The 21760-nt window shown below is 35.0% G+C and overlaps 1 protein-coding gene across 3 annotated transcripts in view; it reads left to right on the top strand.

Annotated features, from left to right (window-relative positions):
- ANO3 (anoctamin 3) overlaps positions 1-21760 on the top strand; it is a 429391-nt gene that overhangs the window by 13126 nt on the left and 394505 nt on the right. The window contains exon 3 of one of the 3 annotated variants that reach the window (XM_088017429.1): positions 9547-9569. The exons of the other annotated variants lie outside the window; for them this stretch is intronic. The gene's annotated coding sequence lies outside the window, so the exon portion shown is untranslated. The remainder of the gene's footprint in view (positions 1-9546; positions 9570-21760) is intronic. 3 annotated transcript variants of the gene reach the window in all.

The following is a 21760-nucleotide window of genomic DNA, read 5'->3' as shown; positions in this document are numbered from 1 at the left end:
ATCAAGTCCCACATCAGGCTCTAGGCTCAGCAGGTAGTCGGCTTGAGAGTCTCTCTCTCTCCCTTTCCTCTGCCCCTCCCCCCACATTCTATCACTCTCTCTCTCAAATAAATAAATCTTAAAAAAAAAAAGATTAGGAACTAATTAAAAGGAGACTCAAACATGGTATCTGCTCCTAGTGTTAGACAGGATATTCATTCATCATGTTAATACTTACCGAGTAACCATATATACAATGTACCATATACACATATACACAAAATACAGTTTTGTAGTCTATATACAATGTATTTTGATACATACCCATGAATGTATCTATTGTGTGAGCTCAGCTGGTATCAACCTTTTTCTCCCTGATATCCCAGACCTCGGTGGCATTCCCTGTTCCGTTCTCATCTCTGAGTGCCTAGCAGTAGGTAGGGTCATTCTTTCAGTCTTAGGCTTGTGTTCTCATCTCACCCTGAATATGGTCCGTGTTAGAATCTTTAGTGGTAGATGCTTTCAAAGAAGGAATAAGCAGCCATGGACAAAAGGAGAGCCTGCATGGAGAATTTTGCAATATAGTCCCTGTGTAAATGTTGTCCATGTCAGTTTAATTTTAGTCTTTAGTTTCCTGAAAGTAAGCTAGGGAAGAGTCTTCTCCAGGGCTTATATTCTATGTTTCTATGTCGGAATATCTCTTTATTTGTGTTAGTCTTCCCCTACTGTGTCTTTCTAATGTATATCCTCATGGGTCTTGACTTGGCCACCATTTTAATCCTCATCCACAGGAGACTCCTCATCCCCCACAAATATCACATTATGTTCTATACCCTCTATCCCCATGTCTCTCACTCAACCCACCTGGTAGAGCATCTGTGCCTTTTGCATTACTCCAGCCTTTGTAAGGCAGAATACCCTCATCAAAATATGGGAGCCATCACAAATGATTGGTAATGAGCATACTCTTCTAGTATAAGTGGCAGGTGTTAGAGAATAGTAAGGGATTTAGGATGGTTCAGGAAAGTCAGATTGGAATTTTAATATTGTACTTCAGTCACGTGATGAATTAATTAAATCTTGCTAAACTCTAACACAGTATATTATACCGTTTCTTAGGGTAAGGGTTTTCTATCAAGCAGTGAATTTTATTTATTTATTTTTATGTTTTTTATTTTATTTTATTTTATTTTATTTTATTTTATTTTATTATGTTATGTTAGTCACCATACATTACATCATTAGTTTTTGATGTAGTGATCCACGATTCATTATTTTCGTATAACACCCAGTTCTCCATGCAGTGCATGCCCTCCTTAATACCCATCACCAGGCTAACTCATCCCCCCCAACCCCCTCTCCTCTAAAACCCTAGCTTGTTTCTCAGAGTCCATAGTCTCCCATGGTTCGTCTCCCCCTCCAGCAGTGAACTTTAGAATTTAACTCTCATAGCACTCAGAAGTTGCTTGTAAGTTGGAACTGATCACTCAGGGGAAAAATGAGGTACCTATTCATTATAGTGTGTGCCAAAGGAAAAATCAATGATAAAGGGTATATGTTTTGAACTTCCAGAAAAAAATAGATCAGTGTGGCTCAAAGAAAATAGAAAAGGAAAGAAATTTTAAACAGGGACAGACTGTTTAAAAGAAAGGAGGAAGGCATTCCTAAGAAATGCAATGACATAGATTGACCACAGTATATGGTGTAATAAAGTATTCATTTGTGTGTCTGTGCATTCATGTGTTTGTTTGTTTACTTTTTGCCTCTTCTAGCATGAATACTATGGATTTTTCTTGGAGAATCAACCCTTTTCCTACTCTTTGATGACATAGTTTTTGCCCCTACTTTAAGGTGTGCCTGAGGTTAGCCTTCCTTCCAATTATTTCAGTTACTGGGCTAATGAATTCCTTTTGGAATATTGTTCATTTAATTTGACTATTCTATCAATTATAGTAGGAATAGTTCTCATTTCTAGTTTTTGGTAGGAGAGTGACAAAAAAGGTCTGCTTGGCGAGAGAGAATGATTTATGTTGTAGGATAGTGGAAGGTAGATTAAGTATGGATAGACTAGTAGGCCTCAAATGCTAAATGAATAGTGTTGACCAGTACAGTTGATAGACACCTTGCTATTTCTAGGAGACCCATTTTAGCTTTCCCCACTTTTTAAAGTCAAGGCCTTGGTAACATCAGGCTGGGGCCACAGCCAAACCATCATTCTTTACTCAAGGAAGTCTAAAAACTGTGGCCTTAACCTCTGCTCTCAAGGTTCCTGGCTCTATACTCTTTTGCAGCTAAAATAGATAAAAATTAAGCCTCATATAGAAGTTTAATGTGTCCCCAAGGCAACATTGAGATTTTCTTTTCCTCCCAAGAAGAGAAAATTTTATTTAATTCGTAGGGGGAGGAGGAAGTGGCTAATCTTAGGCTGTTTACAGAAACTCCTCCAGGGGTCTCAGAGTGGCCTCGCCTGTCTGATTTGTTCTATTTCAGGGTGGAATCCATGTGGGTCCTTCATGTTCCTGTTTTTCATTTCATGCAGGGATCAGACCTAGGCATAAATTTATACTTGCGTAACCACTGAGAGATGTCATGTTTAACCATCTGGTTAGAAACTGGGCTAAAGATTCTTCTACTCTGAGAAGGTGTGGCTACAGAAGTTGTTGATATTAATGACTTCCTGTGTTTCTATATATTCGGGTTACCATAGGGCGTAAATGTCAGTGGATTTTATCTTATATGAAGAAACTGATTTTTTTTTTCCAGTGGATGGTTTTAGGACTAAATATATAAGGCCTGTCTTGGCAGTTATGATATATAACAGTTGCAGCAGAGCACATTTCCCCTGGTTTATGGGAACTGTTAGCAAAGTTTCTTCTAAGAAACCTTACTTTGTCACATTCTAATCATGGTGTTAGTGGATAAAACCATATTCTCTGAGAGAGCTTGACTTATGACCATAGAGTATCCTACTGATGTAGAAAGGAGACTAAGCCTGTCCAATCAAAGTGGACTTGAAGACCTTAGTTAGAAGAATGCTGAGCTTACCTTCTGAGTTTGGGGAAAGGGAAGGAGGCTGGAACTGAGACTTCATGCAAACATAAGGCAAGAAACTGGTGTTGTCAGCGACTATTGTGGAGACTAATGATAGAGAAAACCCAGGGGAAGCAGAGCCAAGAGATTGGTATTACTGTAGTGTTTGAGTATGAATCAGGTTCTAATTGAAGCTAATCTGAACCTGGAGCTCAGTCAAATTAAGTCCATTATGTTTTCCTAAACCAGTTTATATCAGGATTTATGTAGCTATTTTTGTTTGGTACTATAGGAAATATTTCCTCCATCTGCCTCTTCCCTTGGAAAGCTCTTTCGTTTTCCTCAAAATTTCTCTCAAGTATACTTCAGGTATTTCTCCCTCTTTGAAGCTTTCTTTTTTTTTTATGACACAGCTCAGTACTTTGTTATTCTGTTATAATCTTTATCATGTAACACAATGATATGTTTGCTTATCTGTACTCTCATAGTGTAAATTACTATAATTCATTTCATAATACTTATTTAGCACTTATACTGTGTTACAGTGTTAAGCTTTGGGGATATGGGGCTGAACAAGACAAACATGATGTGTGCACCGTGTGAGGGCTATTTCAATTCTTGTATACAGCAGACACTCACAAAATACTGAATTAGTATGCAATTCAAAACATAATTCATCTCTGAACCTTTTTTGACTAACATCACTCCATGAAGATCTTAAATCTTTATTGAATATCCATCTTTGCCTTAATTTATTTCTTAACATTTTGAGAGCTGATGCTTCAGTTTCATAAGCCATATATCTCAGATCTTCAACGAGTTCCCAAATCAAAACTGCAGGAATATTTACCAAAGCAGATAAAATTCCCTCTGAATCAAATGTCCCTAAAAGTTACATTTATAACACCATGTAGACACAGTCCTTGCTTGCCATCTTTTCAATTTTCACTATCATTTTATCGTCTATGTTGTAAAAAATATTACAGTGACTAAAGAACTAATTGAAACAGTTTAAAAAATACTTTTTTCTTATTTCCATACCCAGCAGACTATAGCTTACATTCAAGTGATGGATCAACACTGAATTTGACAATTCTCTCTTAAGAGTATCTAAAACTGTATGCCCAGGCTAAGAACCAAGGAAGTATTATATGTATTGGCTCAATTTTTTTAATCTAACCTAGTATCTTCAGTTGGACTTTTATTCTGCCTTATGCCAGGGCCCATTTTTCAAAAGAAATGTTTGCATGTGTGACTTTTCAAGAGTTATTATTTACTTAAATAATGAATGGAGAAAAGTTGAGGAGAGAAAAATATCATGCATTCATGCTGACTTTGATCTAAAGCTAAGTGACTCATACTATTCAACTTTGGAAGTTAATAAATCACAAGTGGAATTATATTGTGTATTTTCAATGTGGTCAAGAATATAGAATCTATGAATATCAAGTTCATGAATACCATTATGGTGGAATACTAATACATTTCATTCAGTGAAACTCTAAGTTACTTGAAGGGATAATGATTTATATATTCAAACTATGTAAGTAAAATATTAGTAAATATTTTAGTAAAATATTTTAGTAAATTATTTAGTAAATATTTTAGTAAAAAATAAGTAAAATATTACTTTTTACTCTGTGTTTCTCACATATAGAAGTTATATTTTTATTACTGTCCCTCAGAGTCTTGTAGGTCTCAACATACAGCTTATCAAAGGAAAGCTTGATCACTCATAAAACCCTATTGGAGTTATACTAGTAATTTTAGGCAAAACATTCTCATTTATGCTCATCGTCTGTTGCTACCATTGCATTCATTTATGAAAAAGTCATTTAAGCTGATGTTGGAACAGAATAAAACAAATTGATCCCCTGGAGACTGGGTTCAAGATATTAGCTTCCTTAGTTTTAACCTACCTCCTCATATAATTGGTTGGATCTAGGAAAAGACAATCAGCAACTAAAGTTTCTTAGAAGTATCTTATCCAGAATTTCTAACTGACTAACTCAACTAACTAACTAACTCAAATAATCTCCTAAATTCTGTTTATTTTCAGAATACCATTATTTTTTTATTTTAAAAAAGCACTTTTTAGAATCTTATGTATGATCTTAACCAATGCTACATATCATGCACTGTTTAGTGGGAAGACAGACACTTAAATTGTCTGTTAAATTGCAACATGATCAGTGTTATAGTAAATGTATGAATACTATGTTGTGGAAACAAAGCGATGGGAGTGATAAGTTCTGACAGAAGTAGGAAGGAAGCTACAGAGAAAGTAGTTTAATGGAGGAGACATTTGCACAAACTCCTCATGAGTAGGATTTTTCCATAAGGTTGAAGTATGAGGAGAAAATGTAGTACAGGTAAAGGGAACATCATGGGCAACCACAGAAAGGCATGAGAAAGCAACTTACATTTGAGAAAGCAAAATCAGCTTTTAAAGCCATACCCCAAACCACCAGAGATACTAAATAATAATTCCTCTGAATTTTTAGAATGTTTTTCATATATTTGTTAGATTAGGTATTTTGTTTTTTGTTTTGTTTTGTTTATGAGTTTCTTAGGATAACTCCCTTCATCAAACTCTGTGTTCTTAAATGCAGGGGCCAGTTCTAGTTTATCTAGCAAAACATACAGCCGTTGGCAGCCATTCAACATAGTTGTCAACTGAATAGTAATGTAGCTGGACTGTGGGTTGTGTGAGACAGAGATTGAAAGATAAGGAGGTTAAGTTAGGCCAATTTGCAGTGGGATTTGAATGTCAAAACAAGCAGTTTAGCCTTTATTCTTTTTTTTTTTTTTTTTTTTTTTAGCCTTTAGTCTTTTAGGGAAGATAAGCCACCAAATGTGTTTAAGCAGGTTAGTGACATGATCTGAGCTGTGCTATTGATATTTTCAAAAAAAGAGAAGGTATTTTCTTTATCGGAATGAAGGCTAATTGTCTTGTTCCAATTTTTTAATATATGTGCTGCAGAGGAAGCACAAATTGTCTTGATAAAAATATTTTAACTTGGTCACACACAAGTCTTAGCTTTTTCTTTTTTTAATAATTAGGAGGCTCCTGACAGAACAGATACTAATTTGTGACTAAGGGGTCATTATCTGAACAATGGATATTTTGGTGTATGGTTAGCTTCAGTTGGAACAGACACTCCCAAGGGAAGGCTCCTTATTCCAGAAACTTCCTCTGAAAACCTGAAGAATTTAATGGCTTGACTACCATGTTGTTTTGAATATGCTAGTGTTTAAGTATAAGAGCCAATCATTCCCATAGGCATTAAATTGTACAGTTGTATTTCCAAGTGAAATGGCAGTTACATTAAAGGTACCAATCCATGCCCAAGAAACCATTGTCTAAGACCCACACTAAAGCTTAAGCTTCATATTTGTCCTCTGCTAGTAATTTTTACTCTTTCACATGTTAAAGGAAAATCCAGAAACCTTTTAAGAAAAATGGAGTTACACCCATATATACAAAGGGCAAAGAATGCAAGAGATGTTGATAGCCAATAACAGTATATTGTTGTAGTTTCCAAATTACAATTCGTTTTATGGTTTAGTTTTCTATTGAATGTATCATAGGCACTTAATATTAAGCTATTTCTGATTGAGGTGAAGAAATTATCAAACAATTTGTACATTTGTAAATTTGATTTAATTAGTAATTTGCAACTATTTAAATATATGTTTATATGGTTATAATACTCTTTTAATTTCTAAATGACTGATTTGAGCTTTTAGTTTATATTACTTGAATCGTCCACAGATGCAGACAAATGTTACCTTTCCATGATTTCCTCACATGATACATGATTCAGTCCATTCCAAATGAAAATATTATATTAGAAACACTAAATAGTTAGAATTCTTCCTAAAAAAATCAGAAATCTTGTATGTGTTAATAAACTTGGCCTGTGTTTCTGAGTAAACATCTATATTTCCATTTTCCCTATTTCTATAAACATAACATCAACACTGTTTCCTTACTGGGTAGTATCAGAAAAATTTAGCTTATGTTTTAACGTAAACAAACATCCCCAAGGAAGAGACAAGGTGGCATGTAGAGGACATCAGCATAATTATTATTTGACAAATAAAAATGATTTTCTGCTCCTGGTACAAAGCTATTTCATAGACTGAAAAGATAAATGTGTACAAAGACAAATTAATCAAAATATTCTCAATCAAAATGGTCTAGTTCAAGGTTTGTAAGTTATTTATTCTCATTTATGGAATAGTTGTATTGAGGTTTTGACATGCTAGGGCATAATGTTCATTGAAACATTGTCAGGCATTGAGCAGATGAAGGAACATACAGGAAAGGAGCATTTTAGTGTGATGCTGTACTTTTGCTTTGCTCATTTAAAAACTGTGTCTCACTTAATTATACTTAATTTCTGAAATAAAGTCAAATTAATAGGAAATATAGTACCCAGAGAAATCATCTTACAAGGATTAAGGGTTTTAAAAAATTAAAGTTTGGGGCACCTAGGTGGCTCAGTCGGTTGGTTAGGCATCTGCCTTCAGTTTAGGTCATGATCTTGGGGTCCTGGGATTAAGCCCTGCTTCTGGCTCCCTGCTCAGCGGGGAGTCTCTTTCTCCCCCTGCTCCTCCCCTTGCTCATGCACGCTCTCTCTCTTTCTCAAATAAATAAATAATTTTTAAAAAGAAAAAAAATAAAGCTTATTTTTAAAAATATAAATCACTTGCAATAAATCAGATTTTTAAATGCATAGATAATATTCTAAGGTATTGTTTTTTTTTTTCTATAACCTTTAGAAGTTGGAAAGAAAAAGCTCAGCAATGTTTCTTTTCTGTATCCGTAGGCTGATTGATTCATTAAGTGTTAAGGTGTGGGTTTAAATCCAAGTACCTCTCTTTACCAAGCATCTTGCATGAACCAGTGCCTTCAACTTCTCTGTTCCTTCAAAGTTTCTTCATCTTTAATAATAATAACAACAATAATAATTCATTAAGCCCTTACTCAGTGCCAGGCATTGTTCTACATGCTTTTTCTAATTTACTTTATTTAGTCCTCATAATGGCTCAGTGAGGAAGTTACTATAATTACAGAGAAAAACAACTGAGGCATAGAGATGTTCGATGGGTTGTCCAACACCACATAGTCTATAAGTGGTACAGCAGGGCGGAATACAGACAGTTACTTTCCTGGTAATACCTACACTAGATTACAACAAGGTCAGTAAAATGTGGGACTAGTAAAAGTGACCTTAGGGTACTCTATTTTTATTAATATACTCCGTAATAGTTCAACATTGAAATCTCTATGAGCCAATGATATCAAAAGCTCTTCAAATAGTATGTATGATTAAAGATATATAATCCCAAGCCTTTTACACTTTATTTGCTGAGCACTGAGAATGGAAGCTCCCCACAAAGAGCCACAACTCCACAGACCATTTAATTGCAGAGAATTTAGCGATTTGTGAAATATTAAAATGTCAAAACTAAAAATATTCCCATATGTTATAAAAATGTTATTAGCCTTCATTGAAGGGGAAAAAAGGGCCTAAGGTATCCAAAGCACCTTTTTAAAGACTATTTTGATTAACATCTTTAAAATTTTATATAAATATTTATTGAGCTTTACACACACACATGCACACACACACATTAAACAAAAAATAAAAGCAGTTAGCATGTTTTTGCCTTGGATCTGAATAAGGGAGCAGCCTTGGGTAGAGCCATCTTGAGAGACCATGGTAAAAACAAGAAGGGCATCAAGGTGGTCTTTTGTCTTATATTTTCAGTTTTCTGATTCATTAAGTTTGTTTCATTTCATAGCATCTAAAAAATATGTGAGGGGGCACCTAGCTGCCTCAGTTGGTAGAGCATGCGACCCTTGATCCTGGGGTTGAGTTTGAGCCCCACGTTAGGTGTAAACATGACTTAAAAATAAAATCTTAGGGGCGCCTGGGTGGCTCAGATGGTTGGGCGTCTGCCTTCTGCTCGGGTCATGATCCCAGGCTCCTGGGATCGAGTCCCACATCGGGCTCCCTGCTCCCTGGGAGCCTGCTTCTCCCTCTGCCTCTCTCTCTCTCTCGTGTGTCTCTCATGAATAAATCAATTAAAAAAACTTTAAAAAAATAAATGAAATAAAATAAAATAAAATCTTAAAAAAATAAAAAAGAAAGAAAGAATATATGAGATCCTGAAGTTGTATTCTAACCCTTTGCTTCAATATAATAGGACTAAATTTGATCTCACAAGTTTGGTATGATCATTAAATGAGCTGATATGAAAATGCTGGGTAAACTGTAAAAACAATAAATGCATAATAAGTAATGAACTGATAATAATAATAGCAGAAATTTAATGAGAGTCAACATCAGATGCACTTTACTTTGTACAAAAACTTCTGGTGTTGCTTTATCACAACTGGAGAGCAAATTCTATTTTAGTACACCAGTGGATTCTTTTCACATTTCACTGAGAAATCATTATATTCTTGACAAGGTCATGAGCTGACTTTAAAAGTCAAATGTGATATATCCATGATGCAAACAGACGACAGACAAACCACATTTTCAGTGGGCCTTGGGATGAATGAATTGGGCTAAAAATAGTCTTTCGAAGTCTAAGGCAAAAAGCTTTATCAACTGGGCTAGCTAGTTCAGGAGTTTCCCATAGCAAGGGCACCTAAAATCCAACTGACCTTTCTCATTAGTGGTTTTCAAACATTTCTGCATTTGTCCAGAAAAAGAATGAATCGTCAAATACTAAAATGTTCCTTAAATGAATGTTTTGTGTTCATACCTCCCAGCCACTGAACTCCTGAGGACCACCTTCCCATGAATAGCTTTCTCTATTGGAGCAGGGAAAGCAGAAATACTGCCCTGCCGACCAAACCAATGCACATGCAATCAGGAATTATCTAGAAACAAACACTAAAAGGAGCAGGTATGACAGAAGCAAAATATAAGTGAGGTACACAAAGGTTAAGTATATACGCTTGTCTGTTGAAACTAGGAAAAAGACAATTCTGCATTTTCTGAGGAGATCATTGGTTTCTGGAAAGTATTAAACTTTTAGATTCCAATTATAACTTGAGCCCTCTCTTCTAAGGCCTAGCGTATGAAGAATCATACAAAATTCAAGATTATAATATAATCTCTGTAAGACTGTGTATCATAGTTAAAGCAGTAAACTTTTATGGAGGTAGATTTATTTTCTATGGCTTTCTGCAACTGAGAATTGAGGACCGTTTGTCAAGCAACCACCCACCTACTCCCTAATTTTATATGGGTTGATCAAGTCCTACAAACATTTTAGTGTGAATAATATTAAGTTATTCTCTGTGAATATGATGATGGCTAATAAATAAATAAGTTTAATAAATGAATTCATAAACCATTACCTCAACCAATAAATAATAGCTTCCTCCTGACTAGAAGGAGTGAATTTGTTGATGTTGGTTTTGTATATTCCTCATCTCTGTTAAATATAGATCTTCTCCCTGTGGCCAAACATGCTGGTCTGATGCACTTCTAGTCTTCCATCATTCCTCCTTGATAGTTTCTCTCTTGGAAAAAAACAAAAAAAATCTCTGCTACATACTAGATAGTCTGAAAAATAAGTCTTGGATCAGGAAGAAAGAATATAAATTTATAAGTGTTGTGTGTTCTAGGAGTAGCAACAGCTAAGGACATGAGTATTATATTATGTTCTGGCTCAGAATTATCGGTGGGAGTTGTAGACAGCAGTTACATAAATGTTGCCACTTCATTTATTTTCTTTGTCTTATTAAGCATCTTTCATACATTGTGCATGCCCACACACATGCACACATGTATACACATATACAGCTACTCCTGTGGTATAATATAAACTAGAATAAAATACCATATTAATTCAAATTAAAGCTTTCAAATATATGTAACTGCACAAATTTACCCAAGTCAGTATTTGATGCTATTTTTCCTAGACTCACATCTATCTCCATCCAACCATTTTCCAATACTTCTGAGAATATCAGAAATAAACAGTAAGCCTTTTCATATTAATCAGCATTAATTTGGTAGTTATTATACAATTCCACTTTCTCTTATGCAACCAAGTTTTTTATTTTTTATTTTTTTATTTTTTGATAGAAAGAGAGAGAGAGCACATGCGAGCAGAGGGGTGGGGCAGAGGGAGAAGGAGAGAGAATCCCAATTAGGCTCCATACCCAGCACAGAGCCTGACACAGGGCTGGATCTCACAATTCTGACATCAGGACCTGAGCCGAAATTAAAGTCAGACACTTAACCGACTGAGCCACCCAGACGCACTTATGCAACCAAGTTTTTAAGCTATAATTATTTAACCAAATTTTCAATAGCTTCAGTTGAATATTTCTCAGGGATACTGTTTATACAAATACGGTCATTTGAGCAAAGTTTGCACTTTTATTCAACATGTGATAAAAACAAGTTTCTTCCTCAAATTATGGACATAATTTGAAAGTTCACTTTTGTTTCTGTGGTTTGAAGAAATATGGGGGAAAATGTGAGAAGAGTTGGATTTTGAAGAAAAGTTGAACTTTATAAAAGTGAGAAAAGTGGAGGAAGGCAAATGAGGCAGTGGAGAAATGTGTCAGCAAATGCTTATCTTTTCTAGACCTAATCAAGACTATTTTCATTTTATAAACGTTTTCCTATAAAATAGGAAATGGATCCCTGCAGTAACTCAAATCCTAGATTGCTGATTCTGGTAAGATAACTTTCTAGAACTATCTTGATGAATCCCCTTTAAGTCTGTCCAATTCTAGCATATTATTCACTTGGTGGTAATTATCCTTTCCTAGATGAGTGTGTGGTCATTGAGAACCTTGCTTACAATTCTGCAGGAACTGTAAGGGAAAAAGACTAATTCTGAGTTTGCAAGAACTAAGGACAATATCAGCCTGGAAGTTTCAGGTGTGTGGAAAACAGTCTTAAGAGTACTCTTATAATAATACAGCTAATCTCAAGGTGAACTTTAGAAAAATTCAAGTTTTCTACTTTTTTATAAACTAAACTGAATGATATAATTTGATTGATGTACAAATTAATAAAGAGATGAAAATGTTTGCATGCCTGAAATGTGTAAAAAAAAAGGTCAGTCCTTATTCATTTAAATTTGCATCTACCCTCTCTCTTCAAAGTACATTACATTTAAATATTTCTTGATTTGATTTCTGTTTGAACTACTACAAGTTTAATTAGATTTTTTGAATCCAGATTGTAATTTAGTTTATCCATATATGGCTTTTAAAAGGAAACTAATTATAGGCCTTTGTTCTGAACATTTTTAATTTCCAAAGCTTTTTTATAATAAAGGAGTTTTGAAAGAGTAATTTTCATGTATAAGACCTTTCATGTTGTACCAGCACACTGATTTCCAAACAAATATTTGTCCCATGAAATAAAAATTTCTATATACCCTGGCAGTCTCCTAAATTGGCAAAATAAAGCCAAGTTACAAACACCACTTATGTCTAAACCATATAAATATGTCTGTGTATTTATGAATATAACTAACAAAACTGCATTTTTTTTCTGTTTTATTTTCGGGGTTAAGGGGTTAAGTGATAGTAGTTGTAAGATAGGCTGGCACGTTCCAGCTTTAATGAGTTTACAACTGTCATAGTCCATTATCTGCTTCCCAATGGAGAACTGTTCATTCAAGAGTTAGGCTTGGATTTTGGCAAAAGTATTACACATTATAACAATAATCCCGACATAGATTGCATCACTATTAACTGATAGTATTTGGACATGTGCAGCTCAATCCAGAGCCATCATCTCAGAAGTAGTTTGATTCCTCTTTATATTCCATCTTCTCAATTTCTTCTTTTCCTTCCCTGTCTCAACATATTTTTAAAAGATTTTATTTATTTATTTGACAGAGAGAGACAGCCAGAGAGAGAACACAAGCAGGGTAAGTGGGAGAGAGAGAAGCAGACTTCCCGCTGAGCAGGGAGCCCGATGCGGGGCTCGATCCCAGGACCCTGGGATCATGACCTGAGCCGAAGGCAGACACTTAACGACTGAGCCACCCAGGCGCCCCTCAACATAATATTTTAAAAATAAAGTTTTCAGAATAGATTTAACCCATGCTCATGGATTAAAAGAACAAATATTGCTAAAATGTCTATACTGCCCAAAGCAATCTACACATTTAATGCAATCTCTATCACAATACCACCTGCAGTTTTCACAGAGCTAGAACAAACAATCCTAAAATTTGTATGGACCATGAAAGACCCCAAATAGCCAAAATAATCTTGAAAAAGAAAAGCAAAGCTGAAGGCATCACAATTCTGGACTTAAGTTATATTGCAAAGCTGTAGTGATTAAGACAGTATGGTACTGGCACAAAAACAGACACATAGATCAGTGGAACAGAATAAAAAACCCAGAAATGAACCCACAACTATATGGCCCACTAATATTCAACAAAGCAGGAAAGTATGTCCAATGGAAAAAAGACAATCTCTAACAAATGGTGTTGGGTAAATTGGACAGCAACATGTGAAAGAATGAAACTAGACCACTTTCTTACACCATACACAAAAATAAATTCAAAATGGATGAAATACTTAAATGTGAGACAGAAGCCATCAAAATCCTAGAGGAGAACATGGGCAGTAATGTCTTTGACCTCAGCCATAGCAACTTCTTACTAGTTATGTCTCCTGAGAAAAGAGAGATAAAAGCAAAAATAAACTATTGGGACTTAATCAAGATAAAAAGCTTCTGCACAGTGAATCAACAAAACTAAAAGGCAACCTTCAGAATGGGAGAAGATATTTGCAAATGACATATGCAAAATAAATAAAGAACTTTTCAAACTCAACACCCCCCAAAAAATATCCATTTAAGAAATGGGCAGAAGACATGAATAGACATTTTTCCAAAGAAGACATGCAGATGGCTAACAGACACATGAAAAGATGTTCAACATCACTTCTCATTAGGAAGTACAAATCAAAACTGCAATGAGGTATCACCTCACACCAGTCAGAATGGTTAAAATTAAAAACACAGGAAACAACAGGTGTTGGCAAGGTTGCGGAGAAAGGGGAAACCTCTTACATTGTCAGTGGGAATGCAAACTGGTGCAAACTGGAAAACAGTATGGAGGTTCCTCAAAAAGTTAAAAATAGAACAACCCGGTGATTCAGCAATTGCATTACTAGATATTTACCCAAACGATGCAAAAATACTTATTCAAAGGGACACATGCATCCCAATGTTGATAGCAGCATTATCAACAATAGCCAAATGATGAAAAGAGCCCAGATGTTCATCAACTGATGAATGGATAAAGAAGATGGGGCATACACACACACACACACACACACACACACACACACACACACACACACACACAGAGGAATATTACTCAGCTATCAAAAGGAAAGAAATCTTGCCATTTGCAACCATATGGTTGGAGGTAGAGAGTACAATGCTAAGTGAAATAAGTCAGTCAGAGAAAGACAAATACCATATGATTTCACTCATGTGGAATTTAAGAAACAAAACAGTTGAACATAATAGGGTAAAAAAGAGAGGCAAACCAGGAAACAGACTCTCGACTAAAGAAAAACAAATTGAGGGTTATTGGAGGGGAGGTGGACAGTGAGATGGGTTAAGTGGGTGATGAGTATTAAGAGGGCGCTTGTTGTGATGAGCACTGGGTGTTGTATGTAAGTGATGAATCACTAAATTCTACATCTGAAACGAATATTACACTGTATGTTAACTAACTGGAATTTAAATAAAAACTTGAAAAACAAAAACAATACCTAAAAAAAAAAAGGAAAAAGTATGGTGTATTCACAAAATGAATGCAGTATCAAAATAAAAATTAATAAAGTATAAAAAAAGAACCAGATTTTGGTTTATAGAAAAATTCAAGAAATAGTACAGAGAATTCCCTATATACACCACATCTGGTTTTCCCTATACTAACATCTTGCATTAATATGGTACATTTGTACAATTAAGAAACCAATATTCATTTATTATTATTAACTAAATTCCATACCTTAATCAGATTTCCTTAGTTGTTACCTGTAGTCCTTTTGCTGTTTCAGCATCTCGTGCAGTTTTACCACATTACTTTTCTGTGTCATGATTCTTTAGGTTCCTCTTGACTGCAACAGTTTTATAAATTTTCCTTACTCCAGCTCTGAGTACTGGTCAGGTATTTTGTTGAAAGTCCCTCAGTTTGTATTTGTCTTATTCTTATCTCATGTGTTGACCGGGATCATGTGTTTGGTGGGGGAGTGACTACAGAGGTAAAAAGTCATTTCATCACATCATTTCAAAGGTTCGTACTTTTCCACATGACTTATGACTGGCATAATTGACCTTTATCACCTGGCTGGAGTAGTGTTTATCATGTTCCTCCATTATAAAGTTATTTTTTTCCTCTTTACCATAGTGTACTCTTCAAAAGGAACTCACTATATACAGCCCACACTTAAGGAGTAGGGAGTTATGTTCTATCTCCTTGAGGAAGTAGCATCTAGATAAATTATTTGGAATTCTTCTGTGTGGTATATTTAGCTGTTTTCTCCCATTTTTTTAGATTTTTATTTATTTTTATCAATATGGAAACATGGATACTTATTTTATCCTTTGGGTTTTAACATAATATTACTTTGTTGCTCAAATGTTCCAGCTTTGGCCATTTGGAGTTGTCTTAGTTGTTTCCTGTGTTGATTTGATAAACCACTATCATGCTGACTTATTTTTTTTCCCTTATGAAACACTCCTTACTTTTGGACAATACAAGATATTCCAGGATCATCTTATATATTTCTTCCCCAGTCCTACAGTAAGCTATTTCTCTAAAAACTCTGTTCTTTGTTTTTTTTGTTTGTTTGTTTTTATTGAAGAAGGGTATTCAAAACCAAGATCAGGGCATTAGGTATACTTATTGGTATTGTAATATCATTGCCTTTGGGCCCTCTCTGCCGAAAAAACAATGAAATATATGTGTGCATAATGACCTGTATATAAACATATATCTATACATATTTCTATGGGCAACTACTTCTATTTGTATTGAGCTGAACATGAGTTCATACTGATGTATGTGACTCCAATCCATTACCACATGATCACTATTGTCTCTCCTCTTGTTTATAACATCCTACTCTCAACAATGAGAAACGACTCCCACCATCTACCATTCATGTTTCAAACCAGGTGTAAAATGTGCAGTGTTATCACAGTTGCTAATCCTCATCAGAAATGGCTTTATCAACTAGAATACAGTCTTTATATATAACCACTTGTCTTTAATATGCCAGATTCCATCCTTATATATAATATCTTGTTTTTAGTCTTACAGATTCTGTCCCTTTCCAAACTTACTTAATACAGTAAATGTTTTCCCCTACTCCCTTCAGCTAAATGGTTTCACACATCTGCAATACATGGAAATGGCTTTGTCACATTCTGCTTCTCTCCTTAAATACCCTAACTACCTAAAGTATTTTTTAATTTGTATATATTAGGGGTTTGCTCTTTGTGTCACAAAAGTTCTAAAGGTTTAAACAAATGTATAGTGTCATGTATCCCTCATTGCAGAATTACAATAGTTTCACTGTCTTAAATACCACTATGCTGCACTCAAAATCTCCTCCCTCCCCAACACATGGCAACCACTGACCATTTTTACCATCTCTGTAATTTTTCCATGTAGAGAATGTCATGTAATTTGGAATCATCCTTGCAGCCTTTTCAGATTGGCTTATTTCATCTACCAATATACTTTAAAGTTTTATCCACATGTTTTTGTGGCTTGATAGCTTATATCATTTTATTGCTGAATGATATTATGTGGACTGCAGTGTGTTTAGCCATTCGCTTACTGAAGGCCTTCTTGAATGTTTCCAGTTTGGGGTAATTATGAATAAAGCTACTAAAACTTTGACCTGCAAGTTTTTGTATAGACCTAAGTTTTCAATCAGTTTGGTAAAAACCTAAGAGCATGACTGTTAAATTATATAGTAAGATTATGTTTAGTTTTGAATTCAGTAGCCAGACTGTCTTCCAAACTGGCTATGTCAATCTGCATGTATCCCCATCAGCAGTGATTGAGAGCTTCTGCTGTCCTGCATCCTGGTCAGCAATTCCTATTCCTTTTTTTTTTAGCCCCATTAATGTGCATGGTGGTGTTAATTGTTATTTTATTTACAAATCTCTAATGGGATGTGGAACATCTTTCATATGCTTATTTGCCCCCTGGACATTTTGGTGAAGTGTCTGTTAGATATTTTGCTCATTTTTTTTTATTCTTTTTTTTTTTAATTATGTCATATCAATCACCATACATTACATCATTAGTTTTTGATGGAGTGTTCCATGATTCATTGTTTTCATATAACACCCAGTGCTCCATGCAGTACGTGCCCTCCTTAATACCCATCACCAGGCTAACCCATCCCCCCTCCCCCCCTCCAAATTTTGCTCAGTTTTTAATTGTGGTGGTAGTTTTCCTATTGTAGAGTTCTAGATTTCTAGATTTCATATACAAGTCCTTCATCAGATATTTGTTTTGCAAATATTTTCTCCCAATCTGTGGCTTACCTTTTCCTTAACAGTGTCTTTTTTGGAGTAAGAGTTTAATTTTGATAACGTCCAACTTATCAATTCTTTTTTCTTCTTCCATGTATGGCACTTTTGGTGTGTCTAAAATACCCTTATTAAAAAAATTAAAATTAAAAATTAAAAAATAAAAATCCCTTTCTACATCCATGATCATATACATATCCTCCTATATTATATACTAGAAGGTTTATAGTTTTTGTGTATTTTACATTTATTCTATAATCCATTTAGAGTTAATCCATTTTAGAGTTTAGGGAATGAAAACTTTGGAGCAGTGTTTGGATGCAGGAGAGGGAATTTAAAATCAATCAACCTCTCTTTCTTTCTCTCAATCTATCTCTGCCTGAACTTCAAGGAGTTTGAATGTCTATGTATGTTGCTAACAGTTAACAGTATGAGTTAAAAATGACCTCTGCCATGTGATGTGCTTTCAGATGGGCATGCAGGGAAACACAAGTAAAGATTAGGGGGTTATAGTGAGAGATCATAGACTCTAGACTCATACATCCTGATTAGAATCCCAAATCTATCTCTTACTAGCTAATTGGCTTTGGGCAAGTTTTATGTACCTTTTTGTATTTAGTTTCTGTGTGAGGATAGTAGTAATTAATACTTCTTCACAGAGATGAGGTAAGATCAAATTAGTTAATATTTGTTAATTGCTCAGAACAAAACCTGGGACATATTACATACCATAAAAAGTATTTTTAAAGTATTTAAGAAGTAAATGCAAATTTAAATTCAAATTACCTTTAGATATTTGTTACTGTAGAGTTTTTTTAACTTTTTATTTTAATTCTTAAAAATTAACAGGAATTTGGGGTGTGTGTGTGTGTGTGTGTGTGTGTGTGTGTGTGTGTGTTGTGTATATTCCATCTGAATGACTGGAGTTAGATAGGGGGTGTCTGTGTTTATGCCTGGACCAGAATGTTAAGTGGAGAATGTTATCTCCATTGTGACCAGCGTGATAATTATTGTTATTGAACCGTGGGCGGGAGAATCTGGGTACGACCATGGTTCTGTGCTTCAACTATTCCTTCTATAAGGGAACTTCTTCTTCAGTAACTTCAACATTTCTAAAATTTAATTTATTCATTATTTTCGGTAAGTGAAGTAGGCATAACTGCATATTATAGCCAGTTCTGAGTGCTGACCCTGGGAAGAAGAATGACCAGAGACATGGCACGGCCTAGTGTGCCTGGTGGTATTAATAATAAGATGACCTTCTCCTAGAGCCATCCCAAACCCTTGCTGATTGCTTTTTTTCTCTACATTCTATTTTAGATGTACAATCTTTTGAATTTTTCTCTTCTATATTTTCCCATGCTAGTTCCTACTTTTATTTGACCAACAACATTTGACCAACAACAACGTAATTCGTTACACTCTCCCAGGGCTCTTGTCTGCTTCCTCACTTCTTTCCTAGATTATCAATATCCTGTCAAACCCCTGACCTTTTGTGTCCCAAGCAATGGCTTCAAATCAGTGTTCAGCTTACTGCAAATTCATATTTGCCAAACAGCTGTACTGATTTGAACTCCCTGAAAGGGCAATATTAATAATCAGAATTTTTATATAAATTAATGGGCAAAGCTCTTAAAAGAAAGAATAGTGAGCTCCAGATTATTAAAAAAGATAACTTTTTATTTTTTTAAAGATTTTATTTATTTATTTATTCGAGAGAGAGAGAGAGAGAGACAGCATGGGCGGGGGAGGGGCAGAGGGAAAGGGAGAAGCAGACTCCCTCCTAGGCAGAGAGCTGGACAAAGGGCTCCATCCCAGGATCCTGAGATCATGACTTGAGCTGAAGTCAGATGCTTAAGCGACTGAGCCACCCAAGTGCCCCTAAAAAAGATAACTTTTTAAAGAAAAAGTTATGTAAACCTATACCTCAGAATGTGGCACCTACATATTTTTATATGAGAAAGAAAAGGGGGACAGTTGGTGTCCTGCTAAGTGATGGTTTCAATCTTATTTCCAAGTTGTCACATTAAATTTAAACTCTTGTGCTCGATCTGCTAGAACTGGGTTTCTCAACCTTGGCCAGAAAATTATTTGAGGTAAGTAGTTGCCCTGCTCATTGTAGAATATGTAATGGCATCTCTGGCCTCAACGCACTAGATGTTAGCAGAGCCTCCCACCAGCTGTGACAGACAAAAATCCCTAGGCATTGCCAGATATCCCATGCGCACAGAATTGCCCCCAGTTGAAAACTAAAGCACTACACATTTAAAACATTCTTTTCCAGAAGATCTTTAAACCCATGGGAAAAAGATATGGTGAGATGGAGAACTTTAAAGTAAATATGAGTTAGAAATTTGGGCAAAACTTCAAAGAATTACATTAAAGTTTTTGTGTTATCTGAGCCTGCTTAATCATTCCATTTTGTACTTGGTGTTTGTTTTATCTGAGTAGAAATTTTCAGTAAATAGCACTTCTTATGCTCTATTCCCTCATCTTCTACTAAATAGCAGTGCAAAAGGGAATCATATCTTGTTTTTATTATGGTAAAATAAATACAGCTCTTTTCCTTGGGATCTCTTAGTTTTTTTTTTTTCATGAATCCTTTCTTTGAGATACAATATTGCTAAATATTATACCAGAAACACACAAAAGATAGTACCTCATTCAAAGCACCTAACCAGATACCCAGAGCCCAAGAGGAAAACTGCAGTGCTCATGTCCATATCTGTCTGCTTATAACTTAAATCCATTGTTGTTCTTTTGGGTTGTATTTTTATTGTAAGTATGAAAAAACATGTCTCTTTGTAGTAAAATAAAAAAAAAATACCCATTTATTAAATGCTCACTACTGAAATCAGGCCAAGTAAAGAGTCTTTACTTAGAAAAACCTCCTAACTCTGCCTAACATTTGGCATGTTGTAGGCACTGAACTACAATAGAATAATTCAATTTTATTCAAGAATGAGTAAGTGGCAGAAAAAACTCTCAGAGAAAATTCAAATGAGATTCATTTCTGGCTTGAGAATGAGCAATGGTCCAGGATTTGTGGAGCCTGAAGCCTATGTAATTAAAGGGCCCCTTTCAAGAAATAATAATACAAATTTATATATAAAATAGTTAGAAAGGGATCATTTAGAGTGAGAAAAGTAAATTATTACAATTACACTTTTTTTCAAATCTGACAAATTGTACAAAAGCACAAACTGACAAAAAAAAATAAATAACATGTTCTTTTTATTAATTAACTGCCTGACACCCTCTCCCATGTTTTTTCCCCTATAATTTTTGATTTCACGCTTTTTGATAGCCTCTTCATATGACATTGAGTTTATAGTAACTTTTTCTATAGCAAGAACAAAAACCTATATTATTTCCAACATTGTGCTTGGTTGAACTGCCTTATTTTCATGTAAAAGTTATTTTTAGCTATACAATAATTTTTGGTAATGCCATGTAAGCTTTTAGGACTAGTGCCAAACTTGGAAATACCTCTCTCAAGTTTCTTATTTATGATCTATAAGATTTGGAACAATTTCTTAGACATGTTTCTGGCTTGGTACATTCCAAGTATTGTTTCTTCTTCCCTAAGCACAAGTTCCAGAGTGAAGCAACATAGGACGGATCCATTTCCTAATCACAACCACCGTCTTCAACTTTTGGCCATGGTGCTGAGTGTGTTCACAGCAGATGGCAGGAATATGCCTAGAAGCCCTCTTTATACTGGGACTACCAGCATAGCTGAATTCTAAATACATGTGGCCGATAAGCCCATAATTGTAGCTTACTATACCAAAGATAACTGTGTTCCCACTTCAGCTTCCCCTTATTAGGTCACAGAAATATTCATGATCACTCCAAGGCCCCACTTGATAAAAAGTGAGGTATGACATATAAAATTCAGGGTAGACAGAGACAACCATTCTCATGCATTATGACTTTGGCAAATTTTACCAAAAAATGATCATGGGAAAATATTAAATGTGAGGCACCGTGAATTTTGGACTTTGATACACCATTTTATTTGTCATTCCACACAAGCCATGTCATTGTTTAGATTACTTCTTTGATTTTCCTTGAAATTGTTTATACCATGTAACACAAACTTAAACATTTTCATGAGTGTTTAAGAGATAGTCTGGGCATTGTGTTTGTTCCTGGATTTTTTTTTT

This window comes from Eumetopias jubatus, unplaced genomic scaffold (assembly GCF_037043125.1).
Source record: "Eumetopias jubatus isolate StellerSeaLion01/CBP00866 unplaced genomic scaffold, mEumJub1_p1.0 scaffold_13, whole genome shotgun sequence".
NCBI lineage: Eukaryota > Metazoa > Chordata > Mammalia > Carnivora > Otariidae > Eumetopias > Eumetopias jubatus.
The sequence above is the reverse complement of the archived record's forward strand: the minus strand, read 5'-3'. Positions and strand labels throughout refer to the sequence as shown.